The sequence below is a fragment of the Silene latifolia genome, chromosome X, assembly GCF_048544455.1.
Source record: "Silene latifolia isolate original U9 population chromosome X, ASM4854445v1, whole genome shotgun sequence".
Classification (NCBI taxonomy): domain Eukaryota; kingdom Viridiplantae; phylum Streptophyta; class Magnoliopsida; order Caryophyllales; family Caryophyllaceae; genus Silene; species Silene latifolia.
The window spans coordinates 128501895-128525968 of NC_133537.1; positions in this window are offsets into that span (position 1 = coordinate 128501895).

A 24074-nucleotide genomic window follows, 5' to 3' on the forward strand; every position below is an offset into this window, starting at 1 on the left:
GCCAACCCAGTCTGAGTCAAAGGTGAAAAACCTGTCAGGTCGACGCACACATCACGCCCCCTGTCCCAAGAATAAAGCAATAAATCCGCAGGACGAAGAGAGCCACCATGCCCATCAACCAAACCGATATCAACCTCCTTCCCCGCAAGAATACGGATCTATAGCAGATGTCGAAAAGAGTGTCCCGGACAAGGTTATGCCGATGTTTAATGCCTACGATACCAAAAGACAAGAAACAGCGTGATCCCCAAAAACATCTCCCAAAAACCCGAGAGCAAGCGGGACGGGGCCTAGATACCGTGAATAACGGAACACCGGACGATACCCCAAAGACACTAGGGTAAGTCCTCCCGTTCATAGTCCGCCCAACCCCGAGATAGGAACCGCACGTAACCAATCAGAGGAGTGAGAACCCTGCTGAGACTGCCATAAAGCAAGCTGGCGTGGTGTCAAAGAGAAAACAGACTCTGAGGCAGCAGCAACCGTCGTGAAATACTGTCTGCCAATTTCTTCATAAGTTTGGAGGCAGCAATTTCACTAGGGTGACCTAATATACCAAAACCTGTAGTCGCAGTAAACACCTGCGCGGCATCATCCAAAGCAGGGCCAGCAGCTACAATACCAGAAGGGCCGAGGAGCTTAGCCTCGCAAAACCAAATAGATCGCAAGCGGGACGCAATAAAAGCATAAAATAAAACATCTCCCCCCGCATAGACACCAAGACCACCAAGATGAAAAGGGAATGTAGCAAGGCGCCACTGCCAATCCCCAAAACCCGGCCCTGACGCGGTGATAATACGTTCCAAGCTAGAACGAAGAGCGACATCAAAAGGATTTGTGTTACAAATCTATTGCTTCTCATGGTATAAGACTAATTTAAACAAGTATTTGTGTTAATCATATGTTTAAGTTCTATATTTTCGGTCTTCAAATTACTTTCGTATTATGACAGATGAAATTAGTGTTATTATGGATGAAATAATATGACCGATGCAATATTGAAATTAGTATTACTATGGACGAAATGATAGTATTTTAGGTATTAGAATGGATGCCAGGATGTTGAATTATCGATGCGTCGAGTACGAAGATAACACACGCTGAAAAGCCTACTTTAAATGAGTTTATACAACTTTTATTGTATGTGAAGTTATAATATTTTCATCTACGTATCAATATATGAAAAATATTTGACGATATGTTTTCCGAACACCCGATTTTCATGGGACAGATTGATGAATTTGGATGGTAAAAGCTGCTAACTATGACTAATATGAATTATCATTTATCTAACAGAATTTTTTGGTACTTTAGAGCGTAGTTAGCTAAGGCTCTTTCATAGCCAGGCGACCAATGTATATGTGAAATGCTAAAACCACGTTAACAGATGAAACCACAAGAAACCCACCAAGTACAAATTACAATAGTGTCATTGAGCAGGGGCAAAACTTCCTTACACACAAGCATAGTTTCATGAATATAATCCGAAAACTATTACGCGGATATTTAGTCTGTAACAGCAGACAAGAACACGCATACACACCAAACAAAAAATAAAATATACTACTCAAATTAAAAAAATTAAAAATATTACTCCGTATAAGATAAAAAAAGAAATAACTGTTAATTACCTCGAATAAGATAAAATTTTGTTAAATATAATACAAATTATGATCACCTAATAAACGTAGAAATCTCAGTAAAACAATAAAATAAAAACTCCTAGCTTTGCATGATAGAAAATTTTCTTAAAATAATACAAATTACGATCACCTTAATGAACGTAAAGTCTTAATAAAACAATAAAATAAATACTCTTAGCTTTGCATGATATAGTTGACTAAGATCCTTGGTATACGGCACAAAATTAATCTCTACCCGACCTTAACCTTATTCTATCTTACAAGATATATATATATATATATATATATATATATATATATATATATATATAAAATCATCCACTTAGTTTAAAAAACTACTACGTACTCCTACCTTATAAGATTAACAATAAAAGCAAAATAGTGGTTAAGTTGCAGAAGCGATTCTAAGATTTGATGGACGGGGTTGCGTAAAATTTTCTAACAATGAAAATATCGAGTTGTATGGGAAAAAAAATTGTTTAGTTGGACAAAATGTATGGTGATATGGTATTGGACAAATTGTTCAATAAAAGGTTTGAACCCATGCCCTCTAACCAAGAGGTACTCTTGACAACCACTAGACCCGTACAATTAAACTACTTCTTTACTAAACAAAATTGTAATTATTATGCCATTATTAAGTTGTAATGGCCTTGTCAGTAAGATAATATCAAATTAATAAATTTAGCAAATAATACATGTGATAGGGAGAATCGTAAAAGCAATTCTACCACGAAATTAGGTGATTTAAACGGAGGAAGTGTAAGTTATATTAATTTACCCCTAATTGGTTTATAAATCTTTCCATGTTTCTCATCTTGCTCGATCCATCTATATTTATTTATTGCTTCTTTCATGATGCTTTATAGTATTTGTTCTATCACTAATATTAGCTTATGTAACAAATCTACCTATAGTATTATTAATGTTTGGTTTTATATTGATTTCTTACGTAAATTAACTTTAGGAAATAAAAAAATTAGAATGCACAAAGTGACAAAATAATCTAAATAAGCATTCATAAAAATATAAGTATTTTTAAGGTTAATCTCGTGATAAATACTTAAAAGCCACTGTTGTGATATGACCGGGCAACGCCCGGGCTTGAAATCTAGTCTATCTATCTATATTAATAAAGGGAGCTTTTTTCGATCGTTTATAGAGAGTCCAATTTTTGCGAACTACCTACTAGCAATGTTTAAAAGGAAAAAAAACACTCCCAATCAAAGTCCGTTTCATACGAGCTAGAATTCACGTAAATATAAACTACTTATCTTATAAACAATTATAAACGCTAGAGTTTTAGTAGGATTCAAACACCTTTGCATAGTAATACATATATATGTATATATATATATATATATATATATATATATATATATATATATATATATATAGGACTTGATAATACATAACAAAAAGAGATCAATTTTGGTACCCTTTTATTCTTTAGCTTTCTACCTTTCGTTAAACTGCATTAAGATAAATGCTTTGTGATGGGGCATATTCTGCACCCGCTGACCGAGTCAACATATTGAGCAAGGTCATAGCTAAAAGACAGCAAGTCAACATATTAACAGCCTAACCGACAAAGCCTGTCGGCCTGTCACTTGGGTCTCGGCTCGGCAACTAGCCGGCCGAGAGGCATATCCGCGTACTCGCATCCAGTCCCCTCGGCATGGAGTCAACCAGGCCTACCGGCCTGTCATGCGTCCCTCGGCCGAGGGTAAGACAGTCTTTCCACCTGCTACGCCACTTGGCCACTTGGCCACTACGTGACAAAAGGTGAAAGTCTATAAATACTCATCATCTCTCATTGAGAAACTAACTGGAAATCTAATATAAAACTCCCTTATCTCTCTCCAATATACTTTGCCAAGTTAAACATACAACTTACCTCTCTAAGTTTACTGACTTGAGCGTCTGAGTGAGTACGCTCGGTACCAAGCCGAGCCCTCAGTTTGTTCATCTTTACAGGAAAGAGTGAAAGGAAGAGGCGAGCAACGACATCATTCTACAAGCTCAAGTGGTCATAATCCTGCTCCGGAATTACACCCGGAACAATTGGCGCCGTCTCTGGGGAGACAGATACTAAAAGCTAGTCACCTACATTACGAAAAAAAAAAAACCATTCAGCGAGCTAAGAAGATGTCAAAGCAACAAGAAATTGTGAGTGAAGGAACTGCATTCTTCCAGGATGACACGTTCCGTAATTCTGAGATCGGGCAGTCCCCCACCGGCCGAGTCACTGACACGGTGTATGGGATGCCGAAAGAGCCAGAAACACCGCTGCCTACCGACCAAGTCACTATCATGGGACATGTGGTCGATGCGGCCAAATTAAAGTTATTCCTGGACCTGATGGGTAGTACGCCGATTACCCCTGTCACGACGACGGGGACGGCAGCGCATCCACAGGTGACCAGGGCCCATAAAGTGACTCCGAACAACTTGTCCGGAGCGATACAAGGAGCTGGGCTTGCTAAAACGCCAGCAGAGCCCGTGGTGCCAGTGGAAGACCTGAGTCCTTCCCCCACTCGCGGGAGGACAGCGTCGCCGCGACAACAACGAGGCCAGCCCCGAAGGAATGAAAGAAGTCCGACTCACCAAAGTCGGACAAGAAACCCTTCCCGCCAGAGGGAGATAAGCCGGACTAAGGTTGCGAGGAGCCGATCGCCGCGTGTCATTCGACACGTGGTCAGACAGCCCCTGAGTACCTATGTCCTGGAGATCCCTGTGCCGACTAAGCTGAAGCTTCCGTCCTTATCATACAAAGGGGATAGCGACTTGACCGACCATGCCGAGGCTTTCGAGTCGTACATCTCGGTATGGGAGCAGCCTGATGAGGTGTGGTGCCGAGTCTTCCCAACGACCCTGCATGGGATGGCTCAGAGTTGGTACAAGGGGCTACCTAATGGCTCGGTATACTGTTACGCCGACTTGGGAGACAATTTCATAGCCCAGTATGCTTGCAACAAGAGAAGGGTCGTGGAAACGTCAGATCTCCTAACTATCCGACAGGGGGAGGACGAGTCCCTCCGAAGCTACGTGAAAAGATTCGACGTTAAGGTTCAGCAGATTCGTGAGCTGAACACCGAACTGGCGGCCTTCGCGCTGAAGAAAGGCCTCCCGAAAGGCGAGTTCAAAAACGAGCTGATCAAGTACGAAGACCTCAACTTAGACTCCGCCAGAAAGATGGCCGACCGAGCCGTAAAGGTGGAAGACTATCACAAAACCTGGGTAGGCCACAGTGAAGCTGGGCACCCGAGAGAGGAAGAGCCGTCGGACAACATAGATGAAGGTCGCCGTGACGGGAATAGGTCACGGCCTGAGAGACCTAATAGGAAACAGCACTCGGCGGGCGCCGGGGGGAGTTCGGGACCATACTACCAGAAGCGGTACAGTAGTCTCACCCCCCTGGTCGCATCTCCAGCCGAGGTCTTTACCCTAAGCAAGAACGATGGACAGAAGTGGGCAAGGCCCCCCAAGGCGAGGGGGGACGGTGACACGAGCCAGTTTTGCGAGTACCACGGCCACACCGGCCACAAAACTGACAACTGTCGACATCTAAGGAACGCCATCGAAGAGCTAATCCGAAAGGGGAGCCTCAGCAAGTATGTAGCTGGAGGCTCAGGAACAAGCGCCGACAGGGCGAATAGAAAATCAGTTTTCCAACGGATGGGAGTAATCCAGGTTGTCATCGGGGGAAACGAGAACGGTGGGTCAGCTAATGGGCACAAACGGCACCTAAATGAGTTATACCAAGCCATCAACTTTGTGCCTAAAACAGCAATCCCCGCTTCCACCATCCCCGATATAACCATTGGAAAGAGGGACTACGAGGGAGTCGTTGCCCCGCACAGCGACCCGCTTGTAGTCCACCTGGATATAGCCAACCACTTGGTCAAAAGGTGCCTGATTGACACAGGCGCCTACACGAACATCATGTTCAGGGAGTGCTTTCTTAATCTCGGTCTGAAGATTGGAGACCTGAGCCCCTGCACTAACCCGCTATACAGCTTCTCTGGGGCCGGCCTGGTACCCCTGGGGTCAATCAGACTGCCGGTGATGTTCGGTCAAGCGGATGCGGCTAAAAATGTTTTATCTGAGTTCGTGGTTATCGATGGTTCGTCTGCCTACAATGTTCTCATAGGCCGGGTCACTTTGAGCGAGGCCGATGCAGTGATGTCCATCCGGGCCCTGACATTGATGTACGTCTCGGACCGGGGGGAAGCACAAAAGCTCGTCTCAAAGGACGAGAGAGATGAAATAGTCAATATCCAAGTGTCTGCCAGGGGGTGCAACATGCAATCCCTCAAAGTGGTGAAGAAGTCGGAGAAAGAGAAGAGCCCATCCTTGCAGCAGGAGGGCGACCCGATGAATACTAAAGTCGGCATGGTCGAAGGAGCCGAGACCGAGGAAGTGGAAATTGACCCAGGGCGCACCGTAACTGTCGGTGTCGACTCGGAGCCAAAATTCAGCGATCTCCTAGACCTGCGAGGAAGAACAAAGATGTCTTCGTATACTCAGCTGCCGAGATGCCAGGCGTGAGCCGGGAGGTGATCGTTCACAAGCTGAACGTACTCTCCACCGCTCGGCCGGTCAAGCAAAAGATGAGGAACTCCTCGGCCGAGAAGGATGACGCCATCAAAGCTGAAGTAGACAAATTATTAGCGGCGGGCTTTATCATGCCTTGTACTTACCCTGAGTGGCTAGCAAATGTTGTAATGGTGAGGAAATCGTCAGGGGCGTGGAGGATGTGTGTTGATTTTACCAATCTTAATAAAGCGTGCCCTAAAGATTGCTATCCCTTGCCTCGAATAGATAGTTTAATTGACGCCACGGCAGGCTACACTATGCTAAGCCTGCTAGACGCCTTCTCAGGGTATCATCAGGTATTTATGGCCGAGGAAGATATGCCTAAATGTGCATTCATCACCATTCACGGCACATTCATGTATAAAATGATGCCGTTCGGTTTGAAGAACGCTGACGCAACTTACACTAGGTTGGTGGACAAAGTGTTCCAAAATCAAAAAGGGCGAAACATCGAGGCTTACGTCGACGATGCTATTGTAAAAAGCAAGTCCGACAAATGAGCACTTAGCCGATTTGGGCGAGACATTTTGTTCACTAAGGAAATATAAAATGAAGCTTAACCCAAAGAAGTGTAACTTCGGTGTCTGGGCCGGCAAGTTCCTCGGCGTGCTTGTCGCGCCGGGGAATTGATGCCAATCGGAGAAAGTCCAAGCAATACTAGACCTACCGGAGCCGAGAAATCGAAAAGAGGTTATGACGCTGACCGGAAGGATGGCGGCTCTCGCCCGCTTCATCTCTCGGTCGGCCGACAAGAGCACTCCGTTCTTTAAAGTCTTTGAAGGGGAATAAAAACTTTACCTGGGGGAGGAACAGAGCACGGCTTTCAGCAACCGAAAACCCACCTTTCGACACTACCGACCCTATCCAGGCCGATCTTTGGGGAGACGCTATATCTATACTTAGCGAGTTACCTCGGCCACGGTCGTCTCGTAATCGTCGGGAAGGAAATAAGCAAAGAACACCCAATTTACTTTATCAGCCATACACTGCTGGCCGCCGAATGAAATTACCCACTAATCGAAAAGGCGGCCCTCGCCGTCGTCGTTGCCGCAAGGAAGCTGAAACCCTACTTCGACGCACATCCCATGACGGTCTTAACCGACCAGCCATTGGAGAAAGCATTAGAAAAATTCGAAAAATCCGGCAGACTTATCAAATGGGCGGTGGAGCTCTCCGGCTTTGGAATTCAGTACAAGCCGAGGCCTTCGATAAAGGGGCAAGTGCTTGCAGACTTCCTGGCTGAGTGCACGTATCAAGAAGAATCACATCCCGGCGTATGGGAAGTGTATACCGACGGGTCCTCCACGGCGAACACTCGGGAGCGGCATCCTTATCATCGGCCCCTAACGGAGACGAGTTTGAGTACGCCTTGAAGTTTACCTTCTCGACCTCAAATAACGAATCCGAATATGAGGCGGTGATAACTGGAGTCGAGTTAGCTAGAGCTGCCGGGGTGGAGCATATTGTGTTGAAAACAGACTCGCTCTTGGTGACTAATCAAATCCGAGGAGAGTATAAGACTCGAGATGATGGGATGGTAAGGTACCTGGAGAGGGTAAAAGCTGAGACCTCAAAATTGAAATCTTTCCAAATACAGTGCATCCCCAGGTCTGAGAACAACCGAGCCGACGCTCTCTCAAAACGTGCCAGTTCAAGCATCAAAAATGTCGGTCGAACCGTCTTTGGTGGATATCGAAATGCTAAAAGCATCACCGAGACCGTCGGCATGGTGGGCGACATCGAAGCCGAGACGACGTGGATGACTCCGATAATGAAATACAAGCCGACAAAAAGAGTTGGGAGGACCGCATGATCTGTCTCGAAGATAAGAAGGATTCTTTGCAAGGTACTTAGGTTTGAAGGAGAATTGTACGGAAGGTCCGTAATAAGACCACCCTTGAAATGTGTCGGCCCGGTACCCGACGCGGAGCTTATCTTGACAGAGATTCACGAAGGCGTGCGGACATCACATGGGGGCGAGAACGCTAGCCCACAAAGCTCTCCGAGCCGGCTACTTCTGGCCTACCATGCTGAAAGATTCTAGGGCAAAAACCAAGAAGTGGAAGAATTGTCAGATGCATGCTCCGGTAATACATGCACCTTCCCGAGACCTGCAACCAGTACTTAATCCCCTACCATTTGCACAGTGGGGGATAGATTTATTAGGACCATATCCGACGGCCTCCGGAGGAAGGAAGTACCTGATTGTCGCTGTTGACTACTTCACCAAATGGGTCGAGGCTGTCGCGGTACCTGCCAAAACCACGGCGGCCGTAAGAAAGGTGATTTGGGAGAACATCATAACTCGTTTTGGGTTGCCCCAAGTCATGGTATTTGACCACGGCCGAGAGTTTTGGAGCGACACGGTGATGAATTGGTTGGAAGAGCTCGGTATCAAATTTACATACTCCTCCGTCTGCCACCCTCGAGCAACGGGCAAAGTGAGGCGGAGGCACTATCGAACGGGTTGAATAAGAAGGTTGAAGATCTAAAGGGAAGATGGGCTGATGAACTACCCGGCGTCCAGTGGTCCCTTCGAACCACAGAGAAAGAAGCAACAGGTGCGATCCATTCCACCTAGTCTATGGATCCGAGGCCGTCCGCTAATTGAAGCAGCGGTGCCGCGAGCATTCAGAACGCAAACCTTTAACCCAGTCGATAATGAAGAAGGCCTGAGAGCCTCCCTAGACCTGGTCGAAGAAAGTCGAGATACGGCACGGCTCAACTTGGCAGTATATCAAAACCGAATGAGAAGAGCATACAACCGTAGGGTCCACAAAAGGGACTTAAGAGTAGGAGATCTAGTCCTGAGAAAGTCGGCCGCAACCAACAAAGGAAACATCCATGGTAAGATAACGGCCAACTGGGAGGGACCCTACAGGGTGGTTGAAGAAATGAGGCCGGGACATACCGGGCCGACAGGACATGGAGTGTGTGCCTCTAATGAGCCATTGGAACACAGACAACCTTAGGAAGTATTTCGTATAGCGGCGGAGGTGTCCGAGACCGTTGTGGGCACCCCAACGCGTGATTATATCTTATGAAGAGTGATCCAAGTTTTCCATCGAAATGCTTGTCCCCTCCGTAGTCGTACCAAAGTAGATGCCACGGCCAAAGTCGGGTAGTCACTATAAATGCAGTTGATACTCGCGAAAGCGACCAACATGCTTAAGAACGTATAAGTACAGTTGAGAACGCAAATCTGACCGCCCCGGCCAATTCGGGAGTGGCAGAGGAAGCGATCAATATGTCTATAGATACGAATGCAGTCGAGCCGTAACCTCGATTGCCTCGGCCAAAGCCAGGGGTGACGGGGAAACGACCGATATGCTAACATGTTTACAACAGCAGTTGGGAAGCGCAAATATGACCGCCTCGGCATGAACGAGAGTGGAGGAGGAAGCGACCGACATGCCAACATGTTGCTGAGGAAATTGGAAAACGTGAATCTTGCTACCTCGGCCTGTTCAGGTGCAGCAGAGGACACGACCAATATGCTAAAAACGTTTAAGTACAGTTGAGATACGCAATCTAATTGCCTCGGCCAAGACGAAGGTAAAACGAAAAAGCGCTCAATATGTTTGAAAACGTAAGAAGACAACTGAATGGAGGATGAGATCAAAGCCTCGGCCAAGCCGAAAGCAAATAAACAAACTTCATTGAAAATGTTTACAGGTGAGACAAAAAAAAAGTCGACGGCCGTCCCCATAGGGGTAGCCTAAGCTCAACCTACCAAAGTTTAACAAAAAAAAGAAGGAACAACAAAAATTACAACATTCAGACTTGAAGCGCTAAAAGGATGGCAGGGAGGAAAGGCTGAAAAGTTGGCCCCGAGAAACATTGGGTCGTCCGAAAGGCCAGTGATTCGGTGACGACCGCCCGTCTCCCTATGCTTGTTCTTTGCTCGCCACCGGCAGCGGCAAAGAAAGAACATCACCGTCGGTGGGCGGCCCAGAGGACGACTTGGCAACTTCGCGTGCCCTTGCCCTCTTAGCCTCCTCTCTAGCCTCCTTCACCTTAGCATCATGGGCCGCCTTGGCCGCTGCTTCCTGAGCAGCCTTCGCCGCCTTCGCCTCTGCCGCGGCCTTGGCCTCCTCTGCAGCCGCCTTATCATCCAGAAGTTTGTCAAAATCTTGCCACGGAAAAGTGCCTTTAGGAAGGAGGGCCTTAATCGCATCCCTTGTAGCATCTTCAACTTGGTCCCATTAATGGGCACACATTTCAGGGATGATGACGGTTTTCAGCATCTCAATATCCTTCTCCCTCTGAGCAAGGATAGCCTTTGTGCCCTTATGTTCCTTCGCCTCGGCCAAATGCAGGGCCTTCCATCTTTCCCTCTGCTCAACCATGGCCTTATAACCACCCTCAAGCTTGTTCCTCTCCTCCCGCAGCTTAGCGGCATCAGCCAACGCGGACTCAATCTTAGCTCTCTCGGCCAGGACCACCTTCTCAGCGTCCTCCTTAAGCTTTCGCTCAGCGAGGAACTCCTTCATGGTGGCCAGGAAGTCCTGCTTCGTCTTCTCGGCCTCCTCCCTAGAAGCGGCAAGCTCAAGCCTAAGCCGTTCGAGCGTAGGGGCAGTTTGAGCCACGAGCTTTTCTTGCTCCATAAGATGAGTGCCGGCAACTTCAGCCCACTTCACCAGCCTTTTGGCCAACCTTATGTCGTCCGCCCTGAGCTGAACGAAGGAAGCCTTCTGGAACGAGGAGTCGGCGGCGACATTTTTGTCGCCCGTCTCGCACACAGCCGCTTCTCCAATTGCCGTTCGGTGAGAACAACGGTGGCGGCGGCATTGGCCGATCTATAAAAACCCGGACAAAGCGTCCATGTCAACATTCATCGACATATCGAAAGCCTATCATCGGGAATGCATAAGGAAACTGCTAAATCCGAGCCATGGGTTAGATCCGTACGGTCCTAGCCTTCTTGGATAGAGGGGGGTGACCCCTTCTCTTTCCCTTCCTCGGTAAGCAGCAGCGAGCGGCGTTGTTTCTTTCCTCTTATTTGAAGGAGGAGGACCCTCCAGAACGGTGACGTCCTCGTCAACATTGACGACCACCTTATCCTTTTGGACTACAGGGATTGGATATCGAGTTGGAGTTGACGTCGTAGCCGCCGTAGACGTTGTTTTTGGTCTCCGGCGCGGCACGTTACCGCCAATCTCTGCTTGAGTCGCCCCCACGTCCATTGCTTTCAACGCCTGCTCCATGAGTTCGTGCGGGGCCTGTTTGCGATCACGCGTCGCGGCCTTAGGGTGCAGTTCAATAACTCTCCTGTCCTGGTCAAGTCCCAACTTGCTTAGGATGGAGATAGAGAGATCCCGGCCAAATCGATCTGCAAGACACAAAGTCAACAGTTAAGCGAAAGAATTAAACCGAGGCTCAAATATCGAAGCATAAAAGCAAAGGAGGGCCTCATACCGACCCCACTTACCCTGGCTGAGGGCCGGTATGAGGCCGACGTGGCAAAGCGGCTCGTCTTGAAGGACGATCTGCGTCGGGGGCATCCATCCCTTCGGCGTGCCATCCTTCTCAGCCTCAAACATGCTCATTGCCCGCACTTCGTCGTCTTTAAGATAAACCTTCTTGGCGTCCATCTTAATCTTATTACGGGAGACATATCTTTCATGCTCCCCCTGACTCTCACACCGCAAATTGACGCGGCGCTGGAAGGACCGGGGCAGTGGATAGTCCTTTGGAACCTCGACATATACCCACCGCCCCTTCCAGTCTTTACAGGATGTCAGCTTGGATACGGTCACGTAACCCGGCTCGGTCTGCACGCTGTACCACCCCTTGACGCCTTGGGTAGACAGCCGAAGATGGTGGAGCCGGCGAAAAAGGTTCACCGTTGGGGCCACCCTCTTAAAGAGACAAAACCATACGAAGCCAATAATCGTCCTAATGGCCAACGGGTGCAGTTGTGCCACGGCGACATTCATGGCTTTGATTATGGCCGAGACGCGTTCATGAAGAGGGAAACGGAGCCCATACTCCAGATGCCTAATATACACGCCTATAAAGCCTTCGGGAGGGCAACAGACTGCCTGATCACCCTCAGGGACAATAATTCTATACCCCCTGCCGAAGTTGTAATGGTCTTCAAAAAGTTCAGGCCCGGAGACAGAAGCGAACTTGTTCGTCCAAACGCGATCAGGTTTAATCGAGCAGGCTTCGCCGTGCCACAAGTAATGCGGCCTCTCTGAACCAGATTGGGTCTTTTCCTCCTCATCATCATCAAAATCCTCCAAATACTTCTCGTCGATTTCAGGAGAAGGCGACTTGCGACCCCCGAACCCTACCGGGGTGACAATCAGTGGCTCCTGTTCATCAGGATGCGGCGGTTCGCCCCCCGGGGTTAAGGTACTAGCCGGAGCGTCAGCAGCAGACATGGTGGCAAACGAATACTTAACAAATAAAAGTTGGGGAAGAATTTGTTTTTACCTTGAAAGAAAGTGTTACGCCGAGTAACGCTTCGAAAATTAGAGAGAGAAAGAAACTCTTCGAAAACTAGAGAGAGGAAAATTTTCTTGAAAATGAAATTTATACGACAAAATGAGGGGCACACTGCTCTATTTATAGAGCAAAGCCCACTCAGTGGACCAATCAGAGCAAAGCCCATGAAGCGTCCACCAATCAACACCAGGCCACGTGTCAAGCATGCAGCTACGGAATGTCAATCGACATACAGTGACCTATCTTCTTCGACACGCTCCTTGGTATCTACTTGCCAACGGCCAGCCGATCAACCAGGCTTGGCAGCGCCGGCCGGGGGCAATCAAAAGCACACGGCACTCCCAAACTTGGTCTCGGTCAGCGCCATTTACTTTTCCACATTCGATGTCCATTACACAACAATGTGGAGGGGGGATATGGTACGGCCTGAACAGGACCAAGCCGAGGAAGAAGTTCGACATGAGCAGAATACGCTCAACACGCATCGAAGGTCCATACCACGGCATAGACTACGCTGGGGGCAAATTGATGGGGCATATTCTGCACCCGCCGACCGAGTCACCATATTGAGCAAGGTCAAAGCTAAAAGACAGCAAGTCAACATATTAACAGCCTAACCGACAAAGCCTGTCGGCCTGTCACTTGGGTCTCGGCTCGGCAAATAGCCGGCCGAGAGGCATATCCGCGTACTCGCATCCAGTCCCCTCGGCATGGAGTCAACCAGGCTGCCGCCGATCATGGGTCCCTCGGCCGAGGGTAAGACAGATCTTTCCACCTTTACGCCACTTGGCCACTTGGCCACTACGTGACAAAAGGTGAAAGTCTATAAATACTTATCATCTCTCATTGAGAAACTAACTGGAAATCTAATATAAAACTCTCTTATCTCTCTACAATATACTTTGCCAAGTTAAACATACAACTTACCTCTCTAAGTTTACTGACTTGAGCGTCGGAGTGAGTACGCTCGGTACCAAGCCGAGCCCTCAGTTTGTTCATCTTTACAGGAAAGAATGAAAGGAATAGGCAAGCAACGACATCATTCTACAAGCTCAAGTGGTCATAATCCTGCTCCGGAATTACACCCGGAACACTTTGTTTTTCATATTTCCTTGCAATGTCAATAGACTATAGCTTTTTTTTTATTGCATGCTCAGTATAGAAATAGCATATAATGATGCATATTATTTTTTATAACAATTTTGTAGTTTTTGCCATTATACTAATAGATGCTTTGTTATTCTACCGTTATAGTTATGGACGATCTAGCAATCGCAAAGGGACATTTTTTCCCCGCATAATGGTTTGAACAATAAACCAGAATTTTGTGGCTTAGTTGCTAAGTATTCCTCTAAGTTTTTTTTATACATATTGTCCAAATTATTTAGTTATTATAGTAGTTTACTACTATCGTAAGCAGGGGCGTCTAAGACCCCACTGTAATCACGGGCGGAGGAACCGGGCCTCTGGTTTTGACACTGAATTTATAAGCGTTCTTGATGAAATTCAATATAAACATCGAAGTATAATACACGTGTGCATTTATATTTGGGACCTCATTATTTTTCGTTGCACCGGGCCTCCGTTTGTTTCAAGACGCCCCCATCGTAAGCCTAGCTAAAATACTTGATTATATTAATAACTAGTTTGGATGCCCGTGCGTTGCAACGGGGTAATTAACTTAGTAACAAAAAATGGTTATAAGGTCTTAATATTTACATCTTATGTCTAATCATTTATTTAGATATGATCAAAAGTCAAAACATCTTATTTAAGAGACGCAAAAGATGTTGGGTTGATGATACCTAAGTTCCAAAGATGCCTCATATTTATAATAATAAGACCACCACATCTTATGTTAATCTTTCGATGTGGGACAATTCTATTATTTTCGATTGCCTTAAAATAAACATTATAATATCACTAATATAGTAATATATAATCGCTTTTATAATTATCTACGTGATTAATATTTGTATGGTATTGTTGTAACTAAGGTTTGCCGTTAATACAAACTCTTATAATAACTCTCTAAGATAATATTTAAGCGATTCAAAATATTTTGGGTTGATACCCCTAAATTTCAAATATGACTCTTATTTATAATCATGTGATACCTCACCTCATGATAATCTTCTAATGTGAGCCAATTCAACTATTTATATGTAGTATATTTACCACACCTACATTATTTTTCAATGTGGGACAAACAATATACTTAGAAATACATCTTTTTCGCACCTAATTCGACATCTAACCCAGTTTAATAATAATAAGCAAATACTATACTATTTATTAATATTCGTACAGTACATTTTTTTTTTACCTTCTTATCATAATTAAAATATGTGCAAATAATATGATACCATATTCTAATGCTAACATTTATTTACCAAGAATCTAATTATATAAATTTTCAAAAAAAAATTTATGTTAGTTTTTTGCTAAATGAGATGTATAAGTTTTTATATAAAAATTATAAACATCACTTGGACATAATATAAAAAATATATATATCATATCGTAAAGATAATGATATAAACTCGTAAGAGCTCTCCAAGACAATGCTTAAGAGACTCAGAAGGTTTTGGGTTGGTATTTAGGTTCTAAGGATGCCTTCTATTTATAATCATATGATCACCCACCTTATGCTAAACTTTCGATGTGGGATAATTTTATTATTTATACATAATATATTCACCACACCAACATATGTTTCAATGTGGGACGTATAACATACTTAGAAATACACCATCTTTTTCGCACATAATTCGACATCTAACCCGAGTTAATAATAATGAGCAAATACTTTACTCCCTCCATTCAAGACCGAATACAACATTCCTTTTTTTGCACTATTCATGAACATAGAATCTTTACGATTCCTTGCAATATGTAAGACAAAATATGGTCATGTGAGATTTTATTTGATTCCCTATAAAGTACAATGAGAATATCAAATTATTAAATTTTTTATAATGTAAACTTAAAAATATTTACGTTGTAATTTGTGTCTTGGCAAGTGTGTAAATGAAAATGTTGTATTTGGTCTTGAATTGAGGGAGTACTATTTATTAATATTCGTATGTTTGTTTTTAATTTTTTTATCATAATTTAAAATATATGCAAATAATATGATACTATATTCTAATGCTAGCATTTCTTTTACCAAGAATCTATTATAATATAATTTTCATAATTTTTTTTATATAACTTTTTTTCGCAAATGAGATGTATATGTTTTTATATAAAGATTATAAACATCACTTGAATATAATACATAATATAGAAAAAAAAAACTATATATATATATATATATATATATCATACTGTGTAGATAATGATATAAACTCTTAAGAGCTCTCCAAAACAATACTTAAGAGACTCGAAATGTTTTTGGTTGGTATATAGGTTTCAATGATGACTCCTATTTATAATCATAGGATCACACACCATATGTTAATCTTTCGATGTGGGACAATTCTATAATTTATACCTATTATAATCCCTACACTAACATTGTTTTTCAATGTGGGACATATAACATATTAAGAAGTATACCATCTAATATGTGCAAATCATATGTAATCTATACTCTAATGAAAGCATTTTTTGCCACGAATCTAATTATATTATCCTCATAATTTTTATAACGACATTTTTTTGCCAATTGAAATGTCAAAGTTTTTATATAAAAATTAGAAACTTCTCATAAATATAAAATAGGAAATATAGATATTATAATAATTAAAAGATTCTCCACTTTATTTTTTATGTGGAAAAAATTATTTATGAAACTTTCCTAAATTAATTTTTGATGATGTGCACGCTCTAGAATCGCTCGAAAAAACTCTCTTTTATATATATATATATATATATATATATATATATATATATATATATATATATATATATATATATATATATATATATATATATATATATATATATATATATATATATAGATCAAGATGTTTTACAAAATCATATTAGTTTTATGAGAAGTATGGAGTGATTTGTCTAAAAAAAATAGTACTCCGTATATGAGATCTACATAAATTGCCTCCATAAACTCCATGTCCATACAGATAGTCAAGATACAACTTCTCTACTGCAATCTGTAGATACCTTATTTCTGCACCTCCCGCAAACCACCCGGTGATGATTGGGCCGCATATTTGGTACACGAAATGATTTATGACAGTTCGTAAGTTTATCGTCAAGTGATAGCTCAAACACTTGTGTCAACCCCTTGGTCGTCATCTACGAACCATTACGGTCGTTTTGACAGTAATTAGAGTACATTTGGAGTCCGGGTCAAAAAACCGTCTTCATTTTCTAATAACTGTTTAAAATGCCGAGTCAGAATATTCTGGAATGTTCCGGATATTTCTATTCCATATTTTCAATCTTTTAATATTTGGTAAATTATATCCCGAAATTATTTTTTAAATAATAAGGAAATCAAGATCAAACCGCTATTCCATAATAGAAACGCGGAAATCTTTCTTCCGCAGGAGGAAACCCTTGGGGAAAGGACGCAGCAAGTGTTGCGCCTCTTCCAAGAGACGTAGTGGCTGCTGCGCCTCTTCCCCAGCTCCTTTCTGCGTATTTTAAGATCTTTTCGAGATTTACTTCCAATGTTTCACCGAAACCCTAATTCCTTCGTGTGATTAGTATAAATAGGAGCCTTCGTTCCTCATTTCTTACGCGAGTGTCCGCCCTTCTCTTCTCCCTTTGCATTCTAAGACCACGCTCTTGCTTTTTGGCGTCTACGTGCTTGAACTTTCGACCACGTAAGCTCGGATCTTTCTGAGTACCAGCCTCGTTTTGCATGACCGACCAATTTGACCAACTCCACATCAATCAACTTAATCAATCTTGTTTAATTTCCTCTTAGAGGGCACTATCGTCGTACATTCGAGTCGAGCATCACTAAACGTTAACTTAGTTAATCTCGTTTCGTCAAACATGTAAGTCTGAGGGTGTAAATCCCATCTTTTATTATTGTTTTTATTTTTTTAATCATTATTGTAAGGTTTACGTCGAAAATATATTCAAAACCGATTTATAAAACCTTTATTCAAACCTTTTTTACGGATTAACAGGAGACAGATGTCGAGAAGGAACGCAGCAACTGTTGCGCCTCTTCGAAGGGACGCATCACCTGCTGCGCCTCTTCCTGAGGCTGCCGCACTTCCTGCTTTCCTTCTTCTTCCTTCGTGTTTTGTTTAATTCGTCTGTTTATCTTATTTCGTCTTTGCTTGTTCTTACTTTATTAGCATGATAATGTAACATATGTTCGTTATTAATTTATCATCTTTTAATTCACGCCTTAAATCCCAAGTAACTCATATTTGCGGGTTTTCGTCATTAAAATCAAATCCGGGTTTTAGAGATTCGATTCATCCGTGTCAAATCTCTGAAATTCATCTATTGTGTATTTTCATTTGTTAATTATCATCATCGTCATAATCAGTAATTTAGTTTAGCATTGATAACCTAATTATCGTATTTAATTTAATTCATTATTAATCCTTGTAATTAATCTTTTAATTAATTTGTTCCAATTACTTTTATCTCCTGTTTTATTGTTTCTATGACCAATTTGCATGTAAATAATATGTTAAACCACTTCTATCCGAGTCAAATATCAATAATCGATCGTTTAAATTCACCAATGAACATTAACGATATGCAATTCCGGCTTCACAGCCAGAATTCACCACAGGAACAGACGCAGTGAGCACTGCGCCTCTTCCAAAGGACGCAGCAATGCTGCGCCTGTTCCGGGTTGAATTCTGCCCCTGAACTTCTGTTGTTGCTTTGACAAAGCAAAAGTAATTAAGGTTCTAGAGAGTATTTTTACAAGATTACACTTACTGAATGAATAATAATATGAATTTAATACTTAACCTAATAATAATAACTAATTAATAATTAAAACAAAACAAAAACCGAAAATAGGAAAACAAAAGCTGCTAACATAAAAAAACTCGACACTTGAAATCCGTACCACGGGCGACCCGCGCCAAAAGCTGTCACAGAAATCTGCTCCGTGTTTTATTTTTCTTTGCTGCGGTCTTCATTTCTTCTTGTTGGGCTAATATCAGACAGCCCATGTGAGCTTGTCTCCATATTGTAGGCCCTTTGTTTCCTCTCTTCAAAATTTGCTTAGCCCACTTGCAATTTGACTTCAACCTCCTTGCTCAATTAATATTTGATATACTTGAGCCCAAATCATTGGATATCTATGATCATGTAAATCAACCCAACACATTCCACAACTCATTTATCCTATATTCTCAACTAAATATCTCATAATACAATTAATGGTTATAAAATGAGAATTTATAAGATTAACCTCTAAATCTCCACTTATTTCACTAGTAATCGCCCAAATCGAGACTCATATACCGTACTAAATCCGTCTTATCAACTTCCCCACACTTAGATCTTTACTCGTCCACGAGTAAACTCAAAGGATTCATTATTAGCTTATACCAGCACCGATCCACAGAAGCATAGGAAGCTAACAAAACTTACCATGAAACTCTTGTAAGACGGTCTCAAACATAACAAAGAGAGATAAAACACTTGAAGAATTTTTTCTTTTTACCTAAATCTCTCATTTGGCCAAGAGCGCCCGCCCTTGCGAGTTTTCACTCTACTCTCAGTAGCACGCAACTCGATTCTTCATTTTACCCGGAGCGCCCTTTCGGGTTTTCACTCTGTCCTCAGCCACATCCCAATCTTGCCTAGGCGCCCTTTCTGGTTTTCACCTAGCCGGGATTTATTTTTTCTTTCTTTTTCGTCTTTTTTCTTTTTCAATTTTTTTGAAATAAATAAATGAAATAAACACACCACACAACTACAAATGACTACAAATCGGAACGATTCTCCCTCCTCACACTTGAATGAAACATTGTCCTCAATGTTGCAAGGACACAATAAAGGGGAAAGAAAAAACAAACCTCAACAAAGAAAACTCCAGACGACCAAATAGATATATCAAGCCTCAACACCACACCTGCTCCCCACATCTGGCATAGGACATCATCCGAATGAACTCCAAGGCAATAAAGAAACGTCAAAAACCGATAATGTAACAAGTAAAACACACTAACGCCCCTTATCGCTCCATCCTAACAAATGACCAAGTAGCTCTAATAATATATGTGCTAGCAACAGATTACACATAAATAAAATACTGCCACAACTCTGAGCTTACATGGTCAATCCTAATCTTCTCTACGCCAAATCAACAATCCATCCAACCGCATTAGCAAGGTACCCACAACAACGCACCGCAATTTCTCCACACCTTAGCCACTATCTTACCCATCCGGCCTTCTTTGTCTCCCTTCTTATGTCGCCAAACACCATGAATCAAGGCTATTCCGATTGTTTTTTTTCATTTTTTTTTCAAAAATTGCACACACAAATCTATGGGTTGCCTCCCAGAAGCGCTGTTGTTTAACGCCGTTGGCTCGATATCTCGCGGAGTGGTAAACCACCCGACTTAAGTAAGAGTCTAAAAAGTTACCTTACCAATGGAACGGGGTGAGCACTACTTGATTTGATATATATGATTTGTGTTACTTTACCGGAGCCCTTCCGGCGAATTAGTTTATCAAACCAGGTCTCACCCTTTCTTTTACCAGCCTCAGCATCTTTAAGATTCTCCCATAGAAGAATACACCTTTTCTCTCTAGATGGGGAGTCCTGCAAAATGTCACAATCTTTTCTCGAAAGTGGTGGCTTCCGGCTTCTCATAGAAGTATGGTTAGTAACAATAGCACAAAGAGAATAAACCGCAGAGCTAGTCAAATTAGGTGGATTAATTTCAAATTTAACCACCCTCCCATTAAACTCCATAGTCAAGGAACCATTTGGAACATCAATTCAGGTTCCTGCGATCTTTAAGAATGGTCGACCCAATAAAATTTGGACTCCATCGACCTCCTGTGCCATATCCAAAACATAGAAATCAGCTGGAAAAACCAGCTGATCTACCTTAACCATTACATTCTCTACTACTCCCCTAGGGTGAACACTAGACCGATTAGCAAGTTGGACTACCACCCTAGTACTCTTTAAAGGACCAAGCTTAAGAGACTCATAAACATAGTAGGGAAGAACATTTATTGACGCCCCTAGATCTAACATGGCTCTTTCAAACCGTGTATCACCTATAGTGCAAGGTATATTAAAGACACCCAGATCACTACACTTGGGAGGGGTCTTACTCTTAAACAAAGCCGACACAAATTCACTAGCTTTACTCTTTGGCTTTTTCAATTTACATTCCTTTTGATTTCTTTTAATTGTATGAAGTTCTTTTAAAAATTTTGCGTACCTAGGAACACTCTTAAGCAACTCAAGTAAAGGAATATTTACCTCGCATTTACGAAAGGTTTCGTAAATATCAGTGTCGGGCTCCTTCTTCCTTTTGTCCTTTAAAGCCTCGGGAAAAGGTGGGAGTGGCTCATATGAAGGCATAGATGGTGTCACCTCCTTTGAGTTATATGCATCCTCTTCTCCTTCATCTTTCACTAGCTTATCATCTTCCACCACTAACTCCTCTTGTTCTTGGATAATCACCACCTTAGGCTTAGCTTTTGGCTTTTCAATCTCCACCAATTGTCTACCATTTCTCAATGAAAAAGCACTCACATTCTCTCTAGGATTCAAAACTGTCTGAGATGGTAAAGTACCTGATTGTTTAGCTTCCAACCGATTGACCGCTGAAGCCAATTGACTAACTTGATTCTCAAGATTCTTGAAATTCTGCTTATTTTCTGCTCTATCTTGAGTGACACTAATGGTAAGAGCCCGAATCATGTCCTCAGTAGACATTGATGAGCTCGGTGTAGCTTGTAGTGGTGCCTGAGTAATGGAAGGTTGTTCTTGTGGTCGCATAATAAACTAACCTCTAGAAGGGCCAGATGATGGGCTAACTTGAGAATTTCCCCAACGGAAGTTGGGATGAGCTTTCCATACTTCATAATAAGTATTAGAGTATGGATCCCATTTCTTGTTTGGAATACTCTCTCATACACCATTCACCGTCTAAGAATCACCCTCTTGCATTTGAGGGCACAAATCGCTAGGATGACCCTTAGTAGAGCATATACCACAAATAACAGCCATTTGCCTGCCAGATAACATGTCACGGAGTGTGGAAGCAATATTATCAACCTTTTCCTCCAAGCCAGGATTAACACCCATAGCACCCACTCCTCTCCGTGAAGGTCTTCTCTCAAACTGTCTAGAGGTCTCAGCTAGCTCTGTGATAACCGCCCAAGCTTCATCTGGATTCTTATTGGCTATATTTCCTCCACAAGCAGAATTAATCATACGACGATCATCTTGGTTCAGTCCACCACAAAAATACATGATGAGGTCATGTTCGGAGTAACCATGGTAGGGGCAGCTGGCACATAACTGCTTAAACTTTTCAAGGTACTCGTACAAAGTTTCTCCGTCTTGCTGCTCAATATTACTGATGGCTCTTTTCAGTTGAGCTGATCGAGAAGGAGGAAAATACTTCTCCAAGAATGCTTTCTTCATACCTATCCAAGTAGTGATACTCGCTAGTGGTAGATAGTTTATTAACCAGTCTCTCGCATTGCCTTTCAAGGAGAAGGGAAATGCTCTCAATTTTAATTGCTCATCTCTGACATCAACTTGCTTCATACCGGTGCACACAATATGAAAGTCTGAAAGATGCTTATTCGGATCCTTAATACTCGTCCCACTGAAACTTGGTAATTGATGTATCAAACCAGATTTCAGTTCAAAAGTAACTCCATCATCCAATGCTGGAAAAGTGATGCATAATGGCTGAACAGCAAAATTTGGAGCTGTGAGCTCCTCTAATGTGTGGGTCTCTCTAGCCATATTCAAAGGCTTTTCGGATTCTTCAGAAATTTCAGAATTGTCAGAATCGGAATACAGATCGTCGAACTCACTGCCTCAGGAATAGCCACTATTGCACCTCGTTTGTTCTTCCGTAACCTGAAAAGAGTATGCTCAATCTCTTGGTCGAAAGGCTCGAGGTTCAGGTTAGAATAATGAGTACTATGCATAAAATAACTAAAAAAAACAATAAAGACTCTACACTAACACACAAGAATTAAACTATTACCTTCCCTGGCAACGGCGCCAAAATTTGGTGAGCCGAAGTCGTATGCTCCCAAAAATAAGTAATAAAGTCCTATTACCTTAACTATATAGTAGAGGTAAGTCGAGTGTCGAATCCATAGGGAAGGCGATGTAATTAATGTGTAAAAAAGTAAAGAGTACAAGTAACAATAATAGGGGGGGGGGGGGGGTTGTTGATTGAATAAGCTAATGACTAATAAGACAAAGTAATAAAGATGATTAATTCAGATGATTAAAGGTCTTGGGTCAACAAACATCCACTATCAACAAACTAATTGGTCTTCGATTGTCTTTAATTCAATTACTCTCAAGTACTCTATTGTGGAAATACAAGTTTCCCCTTCCTCTTAAGTTTAGTCACTAACTCGAAACACGATATTAGAAGACCCTAATTATTGAACAATCTAATCCACGCGTCTAGATTTAATCCAACAATAGCATTAACAATCCAAGGAAGCAATAACGATAACGATCTTTAACACACGCGGTTAACGATTCGAATTATATGTCTAGTCTCTACTTTGTCCAAATAACGATGAAACGCATACAAATTATTAGGGTAAAGTTTGCTACTTTAGTCTAGATTAATTGAACAATTACGGATTCAATTTCTAAACATGCAATAGATTAAAGTAAATAATTACTAATTGATCAGATTAGCAAGAGAAACAATAATCATAAAATACGAGCAAGAGACATAAACAATACTTGAGAAAGAAAGAAAGAAAGAACAATCTCACAATTAATTAGTCGATAGCTTCAATTGTTGATCCAAGAAAGGGAGGATTAGTTCCTCATAATTTCTAAGCAAAAGTAATTAGGGTTTTAGAGAGTATTTTTCCAAGATTACACTTATTGAATGAATAATAATATGAATTTAACACTTAACCTAATAATAATAACTAATTAATAATTTAAACTAAACAAAAACCGAAAATAGGAAAACAAAAGCTGCAAACATAAAAAAATCGACACTTGAAATCCGCACCACGTGCAACCTACGGCCTGACCCGCGACCCGCGCCAAAAAAGTCATAGAAAGTTGCTCCGTGTTTTATTTTTTTTCTTTGCGGTCTTCATTTCTGCTTGTTGGGCTAATATCAGACAACCCATGTGAGCTTGTCTCCATATTGTTGGCCCTTTGTTTCCTCTCTTCCAAAATTTGCTTAGCCCACTTACAATTTGACTTCAACCTCCTTGCTCAATTAATATT